At 44.0% G+C, this 16,361-nt stretch overlaps 1 long non-coding RNA gene across 2 annotated transcripts in view; it reads right to left on the reverse strand.

Moving 5' to 3' along the window:
- Positions 1–16,361, reverse strand: part of LOC138117623 (uncharacterized) — a 74,213-nt gene that overhangs the window by 32,999 nt on the left and 24,853 nt on the right. The window lies entirely within an intron of this gene.

Below are 16,361 nucleotides of genomic sequence, written 5' to 3' on the forward strand. Positions count from 1 at the left end.
AGGCTTTAAAATAACATTTACCAGCATTAACTGCCAGGTAGCCTTCTTCAAATGTTTTCCATACACTTTCTACACCAGATTTAGAAAAATGCAGCTCTTCATGTAGTCTTTAACTGATGGAAAAGATCCATCAAAGGTTTCTGGTAACCAGGTGTACCCTGTTTCCCAGGCATTCTGCCAGCAGAGAACAATGACTGACGTTCTTTACCTCAAGTGAACTGTACCCCATAAGCTGGGAGAAAGCCAAGCCAAGAATCTGCTCTTCACCTGAGCTGTTTTACGGGTAAAAACACCAATTAGGGCTCATGTTCACCCACAGAGTCTTGAACAAGGCTGTGCTTGGAATGGGAACTCTGAGTACCCCTTGTCATCTTTGGTCTCCAGAAAGATACAGGTCAAATATGCACTACTGGTAGGCTTTGCCCAGTTCTCAGGGCAAGAGGGTCCTTCTCTTACACAGGGCAGCACATGACCCCAATATCTGCAAGTACTACAGTGCCTTCAGTCATCTACTTTAATTGCAAGATTTCTTTATTTTTTTAAAATGCAAAACTGGTCTCTTCAGAAAAGAAAGACAATGTTTTACCTTTTTTGCTTTATCAGTTTTTGCTAAGCTGATAACACAACTCTGACTTACCAAATGAACTGTAAAGCATCATTACACTTCAACTGTTTCATTGTGGTCACCCTGATACAGCTGTGAGATGCAAAGGCCTCATAATATAATACAGAATATGATTAATGTAAGAGTTGCGAATTTCTCTGTTAAGGATAGTGATTTTTTTGCATTACAGTTCGGTTCCTCAGGATGGGAATACTCTCAGCTTCCTGAGCTTTTGGCAGCTGAAGAGTCAGAATGTGCAGGGGAGGCTGACTAAAACCCCATTAGAGCCATCCTTTAATTTCTGTGATCTCCTGTCTCTTTCTGCTTAGGACAGTCTCTCCAAGACTGAACCAACCCTTAATCTTTCACTCTCTGCTCCTGTGGTCTAAGTTCTACAGTATAAAATACTTCTTATTTGAGTCTGTTGAGCATTAAGCAGGTTTTTTTAGAGGTAGAATTCATGAGTCCATGCTTGACTTTTCCAGACCCCCAGAGCTTTGGGCTGTCCCAAGTCCTGCAGTGCATTAACCTACCCTCAAGACACCTCAGCTTAGATCAACATAAAAGGCAAAACCTTTCCAAAGGAAGACAACACACTCTTTTAAGTCTGGTTTCCCTAAACAAAACAGAAGGTAAAGCACAGGTTTCTAGCGCTGTTTTGAAAGGTGTTCAGCCAGTTTTACATCTGGTTATGTAAATGTGAGCAATCACACAGATTTTTAAGCTTTAGTGAGCTTGGTGAACCTTGCTACACACATAAATGCATTCCTCAAGAGGAAAAAAGGTATAATGGCTGGTTTGGGATTGATGGATTTGCTGTGGATCTGTGCTTAAACAAGAGAGGGAGGTGAGGAGAAAGTGAATGTATGCAAACATAGTCTCAGAGAAAAGGGGATATTAAAAGGAAAAGTAAAATGAAGTGTTGTTTATTGTTGCTCAACACCAGAACAGACAAACTTTTAACATATAACAAAGATTTCAACACAACATGGACAGAGGAAATTATTATTCCAGCTCTACAGAGAGCATCTCAGTCTCAAAATGTGAGTGCTTAAGAAGTGGGAAACTCCCAGTGACTGGACATTCCCCAGCTCAATGCTTGTCTTGTACATTTTGATGTTTCATGGTGTAGGACTTCTGTTTGCATGATGGGAAGCACAAAGGCCCTTGTGTTTGCTTTGGGCCTCTGGCTGCTATTGTAATACACAATACCATAAATATTGCTCACATTCTTTCAGCATTACACAACAATTCTACAAAATTAAGAGCAACAATCCAGGCTGAGGGTCCAGTGTATTGTATGGCCCCTTCCTCCTTTAACAGCCATTACAAAGGAAGAAGTAACAGGAGAGGGAGCAGACGGCAATGACAGAAGGGAGAAGGGAACCAACAGAATGTCGTAAGGACCTGTCTCCAGAGGAAACCTGCTGCCCCCAGGAACCAAATTGCTGGAGTAGAAGGAAGGTCATAAAAACCAACCAGTGAACAACCTAAATCCAATTGCATCGAAAAACACATTCCTAGAGACTAAGGATGGATGCAGCACCAAGGGGTAGAAAAGAGTGGCACCAACATCTTGCTTAAATGAGCACATCAGCTGAACTTTCTTTTTGCTACAATAAAAGAATTAAATGTGATGTGCAAGTAATTCAAGAGTTTATTGGCAGGGTGGAGAAAGAGCTTCTACATTCTAGGGGTGTTTTATTACTGCCTGCTTTTGAATTGCAAAGCAGTGAGCTATTAAATACCATTGTAAGAGGCATTTGTGTTATCCAATGCCTCAGAAGAATAGGGAAGACGCCTGAAACATCTCTGTGACTACATTTTAGGAAGCTGCTGCTAGCAGGCACACAGTTGCTTAGAGGCCATTAGAAATGGGATTAACATCTCCCTGTGTGTTGAGACACACAGAGCCCATAGCAGGGTACCCCAAAGCTGTGTTTGCATTCTGCAACTTTTAACTGACATGCAACTAAAATTTCTGCAACAACAAGGTGTGCAATCATACTTTCCCTGAGTAACCATTTCTGAAATGAATGTCTGATCTTAGGGAGTGCAAAATCCTGTTCCTGAAATCAGATGCATAAACCCCATTCACTTTTGGACACCTCAAACTTCAGCAAGTGACTCAAAATCCTACAGCACAAAAATCATCCCTGTGTAGTTATGCTGCACAAAAGTAAGAGAGCTGTTCTCAGTGCTGCCATTCTCTGTAGAACATGCTTTTCTTTCTAGAACCATGGCTTTTTGAAGCAATGGTAATTTACACTTCTCTGGCTCCTTCTCCCAGCTCCTCTGAGACTATTTAGCCATGATTTTAGGTGAAGTAATTCTAGGGACTAGAGAACTGTTCTTTCTCTTGGGGGTGGGAGATCAGGCCAGCTCTCCTCCACACATGATTTTACTCCTCTTCCAGCTTCCCACCTTTCCACAACCCTTGTTTGCTTGTGTATGTATCCATCCCTCAGACAACCCACCAATCCCCAGATTTCTTCTAACCTGAACAAACTCAAGCTGTACTATATTGTTCACAAGCCTTTTTTGCAGGTACAACATAAAAATGGAAAGGGGACTGCTTCTTCACCACGTCAGAGGTTACAACTTAATTTGGCTTGTAGTGGATCTGTCCTTGGACCACTCAATTTTATACAGCGCTGCGCCCCGTAAAGAAAAGAAACCTCAGGATTGAGGAGCATGTGGGTGCAGTGGGGCCACCCAAAGGTCTCTGACCACCTCTGTATGATGGTCTCCATGCAGCTGTCGTGGGGATGCAGATCTGTGCAGCACAGAGCCCCATTAGCTGTGACAGAGCAGCCACCACTGACAGGCAGCAGTGGCCTAATGAGGTGGCTGCTCCTTCCCAGCCGCAGTGGACGGTGTCCGACCTCGTGCAAAACCGTCACTGCAATTAGAAGTAATTGGAGGCCTTTTTGCCAGGCTCAGCAGGCAGAGCAGGAGCCAAAGGGCATGGGGGATGAGTGGAATGTGGTCTCCTCGGGGCTGGGCGTGCTGGTGGCAGGCCTGGGCATGCTGGTGGCAGGGTGTGGAGGTTCACAGTGCCACTGCCCGCTCCAGACTACTCCTCCAAGGCAGGGTGTGAGCCCCGCCACTGCCAATCAGTCCTATCTACTGAGAGCTATTAAAACAAACCCCAGCAAAGGTATTGCTGACACCCCAGGTTATGTAAAGGGCCAGTTTTAGAGAGCAGCCTTGCCTGTGTTGTTACAGACTCCCATCCATTTCTCATCAGTGGCGGTGGCTCAGGTCTCATAACAGGAAGTCCCAAGCTTGTCCTGGTCTCCTCACCGAGCAGGAATTTGGAGCAGCATTATTATTTGGGGTACTTCAGAACACAATGTTCTCCTGAAGTGGCTTTTGTTTCTTTTAAAAGCATTATTTTTTAACAGTTTGATTAAAAATAATACTGCAGTGTGAGAAGGGGCACTCATGACATGTCAACCTGACCTACTAACTTAAATTCCCAAAAGCTCTATCACAGATCCCCTGAAATGGAGAGCCTTTAATAATTGAACTTCTTAATGTGGAGGAGCATTTTTGGATCCTTTCTTTTTTTGATACAGCATAGACTCTCTAGAACATCCTGTCATGTCTAAGGTGCTGCCTGTCTAAGGTGCAAACCTCATCAGCTCCCAAAAGCCACAGATTAAGATTGCTGTGAGTTATTGCAGGCACCAGACTGGCAATCCCAGGACAAGGCATGTCAGCCAGGACACAGATGAGATTCTTGAGCATGTTACCACTTCCCCTGGTAGCAAGGAAAGGCAGAGAGAATTGAGTCAGGACACCCACACTAGCATGGGGAAAACTGAAGATTTTGGACAAGGCTATTGTCTGCACAGGAGTGATGAACTACCATCCCAGGTGTTATTTCCAGGGTCAAGACACCCAGCAATCTCCAAGGTCCATGCATTTGCTCTGAACACACAGCATGTTTTCCTCCTGCAGGTATCTAGCAGTCCACAACATTAAAACAAACCAAGATAGTCGTTCCTGACTCCCTTGTAGCTGAAGATTTCTTAACAACCAATACACTGCAGTGTCGCAGTGACCGCTGCTGTCCACTGCCCAGGCCGGCTCCAGCGGTGTGCGGCAGGAGTGGGGAGCAGCTGGAGGCACGGAGCTTTAAAGCTGCTCCTCTGAAGCCTCCGCTCTACCCGGGGGAGCTAGGGCTCCAGGCACTGTGGCAATCAGCAGCCCTCCACCAAGGGAAAGACAAAAAGTAGCAGGGAGGCTTGCCCCGGGAGGTAGTCCAGGTTTATTGAAGGGGATCCATGGTAAACAAGCAACAGTTGCAGAGCGACCATAAGGAGGGTTGAACAAGGGGAGTAACCCAACCAGGGACCAATAGGCGGATCAGGAGGGAGGGATGGTGGAGGGAAGGACTCACATCTGGTCCAATGGTCTTGGTGGGTGGAGGGAGAGGGGTCAAAAGCCCCAATGGGGCGTCAAGGTTTAGGGGATTTTCAAGAGGGGAGGTATCCGAGGGAGCAGGGTCTTGGGGGATTGACGGGGACCATATTAGGGTAATTAGGGAGGGCTCGGGTGACAGACACAGAACAATCCAGAACTCCACGAGAGGTTTGGGCAATTGGGAGGGAAGGAGCCAGAACAAAGGGAGGGGATAACCATACTGGGAGCACTGGGGGAGAGGCTTGGATCTGGGGCAAACCAACTGGGAATCAAAGTGGGGAAGGTAGGGATGAACCATTAGTGTGCAAACATACAAAAATACAGTAACAACATCGCATCACCACACTGCAGAACACTGGTGCACAGCCATTCTCTTAAATTTTTATGTATTTCACCTTTTCATTGGGGACAGTATGACCTCATCATTGAGATTCTGGCTCAGAAATCATCACAATGAGAGGGGAAGCCACAATCTCCCATACTGATTCTTCCTCCTTCGATAATTATTAACATAACTGATGCTCTCAGACACTGAATTTTTCTGTGTCAATTTGCTCCGTAACTTGGAATTTTCTCTTAACCATAAGATCTTATTGTATTTTGGGGTTGTTCTCGGCCAGAGGGATCAGTTGGACAAGCACAGAAAAACAGAGACTGTGGTCTGGACAACAGACATGCAAAAGAGAATCTGATTAATCTGGAGGGTAGAATGACTGAAATTTAGTCCATGGGAAGTTTGGAATAAAATTATCATCATTCTGTTTTGGAGAGAAGACCAGAAATTAGAGCATTCTTTATAGATAGGAAATGAGAAAGAAAACCCATCAAAACAATATTAAGTTTTTCCAAATTAGAGAATGGCTGAGATTCCTATTTTTTGGTCCCTTGAGCTGCCAGGCACTCATCTTTTCTCTCCAGTAGCCCAAGAGGGAGCCAGGTGTCCTCAAGCCTGTCCCCAGGCTGTCAGAAGGGCACAGCAGAGGTTGCCAGACTGCTGGCTTCTCCAAATGGAAACCATGGAGCTGGGTACCCTCAACCCAGGCAGCTGCTGGGACACACATCTATCTAAACCTCTGTATACTAGAGCCAGGAGCAGTCTGAATGGCTGAGAGGCACCGAGCCAGCAGGCCCTGGAAACCCAGACTCCCTGAGAGCTTGCCAAGCAGCTTGCCAGCAGCCAGGCAAAGGACCAGTGCTTTGGTACAAGTCAGTAGGAACCTCCTCTCTGCTTTGGTATCAGCTAGTCAGACTTCTCCTGAAGGGAATGCTTGTCATTCCTGCATGTGTGGCCACATACATGCCCTATACCCCAGTTCCTATCAGCCCTTGCATGTGGACACAGCAGTCAGTTGTGGGGATGTGACCCCAGTGCATCTTGTGTCACGCTCGACACTTATTTTGTCTCCCCTTCCAAAGCCAGATTTAACACAATCCATTACTCCTGCCCTATGTTCTTTGCTTGAGGCTGCTTTGCCTCCATCCTGAGACAATACATTATTTTACTAAGGACATTTTATAACAGATAGCTTCCCAATTCTTCTATGACCTGCTGCTGTAGGATGCAGTTGCTTCATGCCCACAGAACATCCTCAGGCAATACACTTCGGTAAAAGCTAAACATTCTAGAAAGGTTTTATAAGATCTATGATCCCAAGTGAGTCTTTAAATATATTTTATTGATTAGTTTTGGCTATATATGAACAAGGAACTGAGGAGCTATCCTGCAGCTTTAACTTGGGCTGTTCTCATATTACAGAAAGAGTGACTTTTGTCCCAGTCAGAATTAGGCTTTCAGTCCTAAAGCCAACAACAACAAACTCCAGTGTAACCTTTGCATGACAGAGTTGTATGAAGAATGAGCTATGCTAAACCCCAACCTTGCATCTCCTCTTACAAGACACATGCACATTCCCACTCACTTTCAGGAGCCCTGCTCCTACCTGCTTCCTGGAAACTCAGAAAAGACAAGACAACACGACAGCTTTCACTGGCTTTTTTTTTTGTGAGATACCCTGCTTGTCTTTTTTTCCTTTCCCTACTTTTAAAATCACAATAAGTTTTCTTTCTTTCAGATTTCTCTAATGTTTTCCCTGTGGTGTATCCGTTTTAGCCAGCCTCCCCTCTTCCCTTTAGTACCCGACACTGCTCTCATTGTCAGGGAAGTTGCAGGGAGTTCAGGTTTTCCCCTCTCCATTTCTCTTTGGACCTGACACTGCTCCTGACCCCTGCTCAGCCTTTGCTTTGAAGTGCTTTTTCTGCTCTCTGCTTTCCCACTGGATTGTGCTAACCCTCCTCCTTTCCCCGCTCCATCAGTTGGCTTCAATAAGTGAGAGGAGCTCACTGGAACCTCCTCTTTTGTGTTATCAGCATGCTCTCACTTCTCATAAAATCCTACCCACCTTGCACATAGAACAGTTTGGCAAAAGATGACGGCTTCCAAGGCCTGGGAACCCTGCTAAATTCCACACGGGAGCACCGCTAGCTGCCCCAGACAAGCCTGTCAGATAGGTCTTGTGTTTGACCCAGGCAACTTCACAGCAATGTCTAAAAACAAGCAGCCACTTTCTTCCCCCTCCCCAGGACAATGGCATTCAAGTGTCTTTTTTGCCTTGTGCTGCAAACAGCGTTATCCTTGTGGGGCTCTGTAACTTTTTCCTGCTCTACTGCAATTTTAATGGAAAACACACCCACAAATTTGGCTTAAGTGCAAATGACTGATTTGATTCGGTCTCCTTGGTGCTACAGCTCCTAACTGATGGATGTTCAGGTCAAAGCAAGAAATTACATCAGCACAAAGACTGGCTCTGCTCTTACTTATTACAGACTCCTGTAAGCTTTCCAGATCTATAAATATTCACATTATTCCCACAGAGGGGAAGAAAGAGGATGATTTGTATCCTTCTAGCTTGTTCTGTTAACACATTCCCGTTTTTCAGTGTTTTCCAGTTGGATAAATACCATGACAAACAGGAAACCCTTGTGAGAGAAAATACATTTTAGAGTAAATTGCAGTGGTGCGTAGTTTATAAATATTTGCAATGGAATGTGAAAAATATCTCTATTGATCATATTAATGTATGCTCAATACAGAGGACCAGGTTTTTTTTTTAAGACATGAATAGAATTTCCACCGTAGGAAAAAGCCAGCAGAATTTGTGTATGCTGTATAAACACATAGACAAAAACACTTTAAAGTTGAAAATACTATTTTAATTACAATGGTAAAGCTTGATTTATTTTCTATACCTCTTTTGCCAGGAAGTTAAGCATCTCACAAAAATCTGAGTCATATTGCCTGAGGATCAAAACCAGAGAAAACTCTGGTAAATCCTGGTAAAATGCTATAACCTCTTAACCACTCCATTAGTGAGAGCTGATGATAACATTTAAATAAGAATGTAAAAGCATTGTTTTGCTCAAAAATTACATTACAAAGATAAACAATAAGAGTTTGGGAATACCCTGGTTAACACAGCAGCCTGAAGGACTTATACAGATCTCTCCTCCACTCTCCTAAGTATTTTTCATTATTGCTTACTAGATTATGAGTTATTTTTGAAAGGATTATTGTAGTTACAAATTCCTACTCAGGCTTCTTCACTCACCACTTGAGAATACTGCAAAGGAGCACCTTTCCACATGTGACTGTGATCCACATGTGCACGTGGCTTTGTGCATGTGGGAGCAGTGTGGGGATGCTGAGCCACAACATTCCAACACAACTCCAGGACTGATCCCCTGCATGACATCTCAGCAGAGGTTAATTCCTCTGTGCCCCACTGATGCAGCTGTACCAGCAGTAACAACCTTTCCCTGCTCCCCCATTTTTTACTTTGGGCGTTTTAAGGCAAGCACTGTCTGTAATCCTTCAAACCCCTTTCACCCAACACAATGGTGCTTGTTACAGCTGCTCATTTTCCAGCTTCCATCAGCATCATGCAATTAAAGGATCTCTGACATGAGTCATTAAAACCCCTCCCCATGAAGCTGTTCAAAACATAAACCAGCTAAGAAAGGACACTGGGAATGGCATATGTGGAGTACACAGCCCCTCACTTCACAGCTACTAGCCTGCTTAGGTGCAGTGACTTCTCTCCTTTAAAATACTACTACTAGTAGTAATAGTAGTAATTATACACACTGAGTACCCATCCAGCTGTTTTGCCAGCAAGTAGCTTAACCAAGTGGAAAACAGGGTGGGAATACTTTGATGTCCCTATAGTCCCTGTGAAAATCAAGGTGGCCAAGGTCACTGGTGCTATCCATACATTGCCAGTGCTGATCCTCTGCTCGAGGGCAGCAGGAGCCCTGGACAGCCCTCAGCAGAGACTTCTCCTCCTTCCAAGTATCTCAAGGATTTTAGCAAGGTGAATGCTCATGGTTATGGAGCTGGCTAACATCCATCACTCATTTTACACTGGCCATTAAGCTGCCTGGAGGCAACCAGCATGGATCTAAAGCTGCTGCATATGTTTACCTTGCCAAGGGGAAAACAAGGTAGGAGAAGTGCTGGCAGAACCCAGGTCTTGACTCTGTACACAAATATCCTCTTCCCCCCACCTCCCATTCCAGATTCTTACATTCACTGCATTACCTCGTTGGTGTCTCAGCTGTGCTGTGCTGGACTGTGTAAAAAACATCAGCATCTTTCCCCCACAGGCCACGAGGCAGGAGCAGCCATGTCCTTACTGGTGAGTTCAGGGCACCAGGTGAAGGCAGGAAACCTGTAGCCCTCACCAAGCCCAAAGGGATCTGTGACAGGCCTGTACTCTGAGCCCTTCCACCACAGCATGAGAGAAATGGCTTTCAAGAACAACAATGATTATGTACATTTTGTACCGTGTTAAAGAGGGAAAATAGCAACAGGGACAAGAAAAGCTTGGTTTGTGAAGGATGTTCCAGCAGAGGTGATTAATAGTGTTGAAAGAAGCCCCCACTGTTTCAAATTTCTTTCCAATTAGCCACGAAACTACTCCCTCCTTTTTCCTCATTTTATTTTTCCCTTTTTTTCTTTTACCTGTGTTTGATTTAGAATCAAGGTTCATGATTTGTGTTATGACAGCAGAAATAAAGGGATTTAAAGCCTTGCTTTTGATGGCTCATTAGCTGCATGTGGCTACATGCAATACTGCTCGACTGAGATACATTGCCCAGGATTTAATTCCAGAATTATTTCAAAGGCATTAAATCGAATGCTTGCCCTTTTCACCATGGTCTTTAAATGGTACTTTGTATGCCAAGCTTAAAAAAAGAGCATAGGAAACAGATGCAATGCCGCTGGAGCGTGTATTGAACTTTGTTAAAGTGTTAAACATTTATTAGAATTTTTTTTAAACAAGATAGTGTAAACCCAGTTGTTACTACAATTAACTTTCTCTGCTACAAGAGAAAAAGGAGATTTTTTATTTTTCTTAACTAACAAACAGCTCTCAGAACTAGTGAACAATAGCTCATTTGTTCAGCAAGACTTAAAGATGAGAACAGTCTCAGGCTGGAAGAAAGAGATGTGCACATTTCTGTGCTGAGTAAAACAAACCAGACAAAGCTTCTTCCACAGTAGAGAGGAGATTAAACCCTAGAGCTGAGCTGAAGGTCAGGAGACTCAGAGCTCTCCAGGCATAGCCCCAACCAGCTACTCCTGGTGGAAGGCTGCTCAAGGACCCTCCAGAGAAGCAGCTCTGAGCTCTCAGCATTCAGCTTCGCAGGGACATCCAGGGATGAGAGCTTGCCTCTGGTGCACAAAAGCAGACCCTCCAAAACAGTTTGCACTTGTTTACTGCTGATCTACAACCTCTGTTAAGAGAAAGCCCTCTGTATGCTTGTTTTTCCCCCATTTGCCTTGTCCCTGCAGATTCAGGGATGCTACTGGTAAAACACAAAGTGGACTTTATCCAGTTTACAACCAAACTTTCATTCTGAAATAAAGCAAATCCAAAGCACAGTTTCCTTGAATTCACAGTGGGGATATCCCTCTGCTCAACTCCTCTTGCCTACAATGGGTCACACTTGAGTGCAGTCAGTTGTGCAGGGGCAGCTGTCCAACACTGTGCCCACCCACCCACTTCACCCCTTTTCCTTCCTACCAGCATCCGTGCATCATAAACACATCCAAATGTCAACATTTCATACAAGAAGCAATACATAACACAGCTATTTGCACGATTTTCTTTTATGTGTGGCCACAGTTGGCTGGACCTGGTGGTTCTGTTAATGCCTAAAGGACAGTGGGCATTACCAGAATTTGCATCTGGATTTGAAATTTAACACCATTTGGAAAACACATGCAATTACCTAGAACTGCGTTTCCATGCAGCAGCACCCAGGAGTCTGCAGCAGTATTACACCACAATTCAGCTTCAGCTGGAAGCCACATTTTACTGCCTTAATCACAGGATTTCTGAGCAACCACTATCACAAAAAGATGCAAGAGGCAGAAGAATTTGCATTTTTGAGCCCATTCAAGAGCTCGTCAGTGTGTTTTAAGTCCTCTAATAAAACAGCATTAATAAAGACATTGAATTCCTTCATGTGCCTGGAAATACACATATGCACACACAGAGATCCTCTCTACTTCTGCCCTGCCTACCAAAGGAAGTGCAAAGGAGCAAATCTATCCAAACACATGGGCTGCATCTGGCCTGGGCTCTCTGGGGGGCTGCGCAGTGGGGACAGCGCAGGGAGGCAGAGGAAAGATTGCCCAAAGTGCTCTTTCTGGCCCAATTCCAGCACATGTATAATTTAATTGGGAATTCTGTATTACCCATAGCCACTGTATGGCAATAGTTATCTTGGTTATTTAGTAACTAATGGGAGTTTTTTTAGAATTAGACATATTTTTTTGTGTATGAGGGTCTGGAAAGGGACCTTACATTGCACAGAAAGGTTCCAGCTTGCCACAAATGTACAGAACTGAGGCTGGTCCCCTGTGGATGGAGCTTGGTTTGACTTTCTGTAGAGATTCAATATAACCTGCCCAAATTACCATGTACCCAAATACCATAGCAAAGGTATTTCCCCACTTCCACCTTAACCATGGGATGTTTTGACTCCAACACCACTTTCAGGTACACCCTGTGGTATGGAATGACCCTGCAGAGTTTTCCCAAGATCTGCTATTTTCTGCATTTAAGTAAAGCTTCAGCTTCAAATACACAGGATGTGAAGCCCTGCTTTTACACGATTTCACGGCATGTTGAGGAATGAAGTACTGGTGTTTGAGGCAAGTGATTTACTGACATGGGGTTATCCAGAGGTTTAATTTGTTGTGCATCTCACCCACATGCTTTGTTTCCTTCTTCACTCACTCTTTCTCAGAGGCAGCATGCTGCACACTGCTGGTAGTGAAAGGGCCTCCCTTCACACAGCAGCAATTAATTTTTCTCAGCTTCTCTCCAGCCAGATATCAATGATTCCTCAGGATCTGCAAAGCCTCTTTTAAGACCTTATCAGAAACATGGAAGCCTTCTTTTTCCTACTGCTCAGTTAAACAGTCTCTGCATTCAGATTACCCAGACTGATCAATCTCATCCCTTCCTTCTTGATAAAATATTGGGTGTCAGAGTGTTTTAATTTGACAATCTGCCAGCCACAGTCCCATTCATTTGCTGCCATGGAGGCAGAGTAGGCTTAAAGTGATGTCTGATCATCAATACCTTTGCTTTGGGAAGTTAGATTATTGCAGCACTTAGAGACTGAGTCTGGTCCTGCACCTCACACCAAATACCACAGCTGGGAGTGGAAGAAGAGACACCCAATAGATTTGCAGCTGAAGCAAGACCTCCAAAGGATTTTGTTTAAAAAGCAAATGAATCAACTTTAAAGCACTTTGTCCAACCCTGGATTCTTCTAGGGCTGTGCAAACACTTGACTGCGGGGAGATGGATCCAAGAGAACAGTCAGTTCTGGCATTTCCATGTTCACTCTCACTTGCATCATGGTGTCTCCATCTAAGGAGAGAGACATCACACATCCTCTGTCCTGGCCATCTTACACTGACTCTTGTCACAAATACTGGTCATCAGAGAGGGGTGATTTTAAAGCGTTAAAATTCCCAAAAGCAAGTCTTTTGCTCAGGGATGTTATTGGATCACATCCTTTAAATAGCCAGAAGCTCCAGTTATTGCTCTATAAAAGTGGTTTTTTTGAGTGTATTGTTTGTCCTTTTGTGTCCTCCTCCAAAAGATATCTTCACACAACTGCCCAAGAAGCACTGTCTACACCTGAAAGGACAGGGCCCTTTGTGGCAATATTTATTTAAAAGGAGAAAATAACTGCATACTTATTGATTTTGAGAGGAGCTTTCAGAACACACCAAGGGGATTAACACTCAGCTCCATCCTAACACCTGAACTTGTGTAGCTCCTTCAATTAACCTGACAAAGTAATTTTATGAATCCCAAAAGTAAACTCTGGGCAGACTTGTGATATGCTCAGACAAGATTATGCCAACAGAACATGTGTAGGGGATGCCAGTGGCCAAACCCAAGAGGAAACCTCTACTGAGCCAAGAATCCTTTGCCCATTTACCTGTGATAATTATGATAATATCACAGTAACACCTCAAATTTCCAGTTGAGATGCAGAGCTGACAGGTTAAATACCATAAACATATGGAAAACCCAAGCCTGCCTGGCTTCCAGAGTGCCTGCTGCATTCTAGAAAAGAGGAGACTAGTGGGAAAAAGCCAGCCCCTTCATTCAACCCCAGAGGCCAATGGCTGGGAAGGTAAAGGATGAAACCTGCCCTGAGGCCTTCAGCCAGGACTTTGCTCTCAACTTCAGCACAAGCTGAAACAGGACCCAAGGTGAACAAGGGAATATGAACATGAGGGGAAAAATAAGAATTGCTCTCTGAAGCTTCAGCCTGCAAATCTGGGTATGTACCGTGTCTCTCAGATGTGGGGCATGACTGCCATGCCACTGTCACTCCGGGTGCTCTTTTCACCTGTATCAATTATCTCAGGATGCCTTTTGTCTTGTATGCCCACTGGCCATTCTATGGACAAAGAGGTGGTGAAATTGGTTCCACACTTTTTATTAGAGAGAGACTTTGTCAGTATTCATCTGCACTTCATAACCTGTGGTGCTCTGCCACAGATTTGTGACAAGCATAGAAGCAGCTCTTCCTTACAGTTTAGCTTCTTTTATGTGAACTAGGGATACAACAATCCAATTCAGTCCCCAATCCAGCCAGAACATTCTTCTTTCTAAAGCAGTAAGGCAATGTTAAGCTATTTCCTTGGGGCAGTGGAAATATGAAATACAGCAGTCTCCTGCTTCAAAGTAGACTTTGTTTTTTTTTCCTTTTACTGTGAGTGGTGTGACATATACCAGCCACCATTATACACCAATAAAAGTGAAACTCAATTTTCTGTCACAATGAAGATGACCAATAAAATTTTGAACATGGACAACAATTCTATAAAACCTGAGCGGAATCATAAAGCTCCCTTTAAAAGCACACAGACTCTCATAGAGGGGGTTCTATAGGCATATAAATGATCCAGATTTACCGTAGAAGGAATATGCTGCACATCATGACACGCTCTTCCACATTGCCTGAACTACCCCTCTTAACAGGTATGGGGCTGCTCCTCAGTACCACCAGGTTGTTTGGCAATAGAAACACAAAAATTTCAGTGTAGACTGCATCACATCAAGAGAATACTAATAGTTAAATTAATTAAAACAAATATTATTCTGTATTATGCAGAAGCCTGCAGGGCTCAGTCAAAACCACAATCATCTTTGAAAAGAGAGATGGGATCTCTGCTCTGCTGCCACAGTAGAGAAGACAGAGATGAAGATAGCAGGAAAGTTGCTCAGTGGCAGAGGCAATACAGAAACTGTTTGGAAGTACCAGGAGACCTGTGCGTCCTGTCTGGGATTCTTGTGTGTGGATGGGTGCAAGTCTTAGGAGCAAATTAGCTGGAGAAGGAGACCAGGAAAAGAGATGATGAGGAAGGGCAGGGGCATGGGAGGGTCATACACATGGGCAGAACAGGCCAAATGTGCTTGTCACTTGCCTGCAGTGAGAACTAACTGTACCACACAAAGTCTATCAGAACCCAGTCTGGCACCAAATATAAATTGGAGGTGCTGCAGAACAGGAGAAGGGCTACCATTTGCTGGTACAGTCATAGGAGGATGGTGGGAACGAACTTTGGGTGGTAAAACAGCAAATCAACTTCCTGCAGTAGCTTTGAAGTGCCATGAAAACTAAAGCACATAGTCAAATTCCAAGTCCTTTGCCTTGGAAGAGGAAGAAAGGGAGGTGGCTGCATATGCAAGGCACTGCCAGTTCACAGGCAGTAGGATGTGGAGAGCCCTGGGGAGCCCCCCAGCAGGGAGGATAGGCAGTGGGACACAGCTGCATGTCTAGTGCTCACCCTGGTGCACTCTCAGCAGTGTGAGCAGCAGCTCCTGAGCCCTATGGAAAGGCCTGTCCTGACTGTACCTACATATCAGACCAATCTTATTGCCACTACTTACAGAAAAACAGCCCAAATACTTTCAAACACTGATAAGAGGTTTCTATGAGTCACGCCAAGTAGGCAAAAATTTTACCATGTTTTGCTTCTGTCTGGAAATGTGGAAACACTGTCCAAACCAGAAAAAGAAGGTGTCTGGGAGTATTTGAATTAGAACCCAAGGATCTGATTAAGGAAGACTATTTAACAGGCTTAAAAAGCTTTGCTGCATTAAGACTGAAATCAAGCAAGGTAAAGATGTAAGGTAATTAGAGAAAGAGGATGAAAGAGTCAGATTCTTTTGTCATTTAGAAAAAAGGATGCACACATTTTACCCATTTTGCAAGGCATGCAGAAGATAGAGGCCATTAGCATGGGCAGCCCAAGGATTTATCTTCCCAGTTTTCCTCTTCCCTGCTCTGTGAGGTTACTGGGACTCTCCTGTGCTGGATAGTTGAAGGTTCACTCCAGAGTATAAGACATTTGCCTCACAGCAACAGCACCATTTACTCCAGGGGAAATTTTAGAGTATTATGCAATGGTTATACTGTAATCATCAGAAAACAAAAGTGTTTTGGTTTTTTTTAAACCCACTTTTAATTCCACTGCAGTTGGAAATAAAGTAAATAAAACTACAAGAAACTAGAAAATTACTTCACATAACAAAGGCAAGACCACAACTACGGGTAGTCCATTCTTTAACTTGCAATCTTTCCATAGGTAACAAAACAGTTTTTCTGGTGATGACAAAAATTTGATAGAAATCAGTACTTTGGTCATTTCTGGACATTGGCAGCACTTCAGGTACCCATGAAAAGGGTCAGTCTGGTTTTCAGGACAGCAAGAGGCTGGAACGAG

This window comes from Aphelocoma coerulescens, chromosome 12, assembly GCF_041296385.1.
Source record: "Aphelocoma coerulescens isolate FSJ_1873_10779 chromosome 12, UR_Acoe_1.0, whole genome shotgun sequence".
In the NCBI taxonomy this organism is placed as follows: Eukaryota; Metazoa; Chordata; class Aves; order Passeriformes; family Corvidae; genus Aphelocoma; species Aphelocoma coerulescens.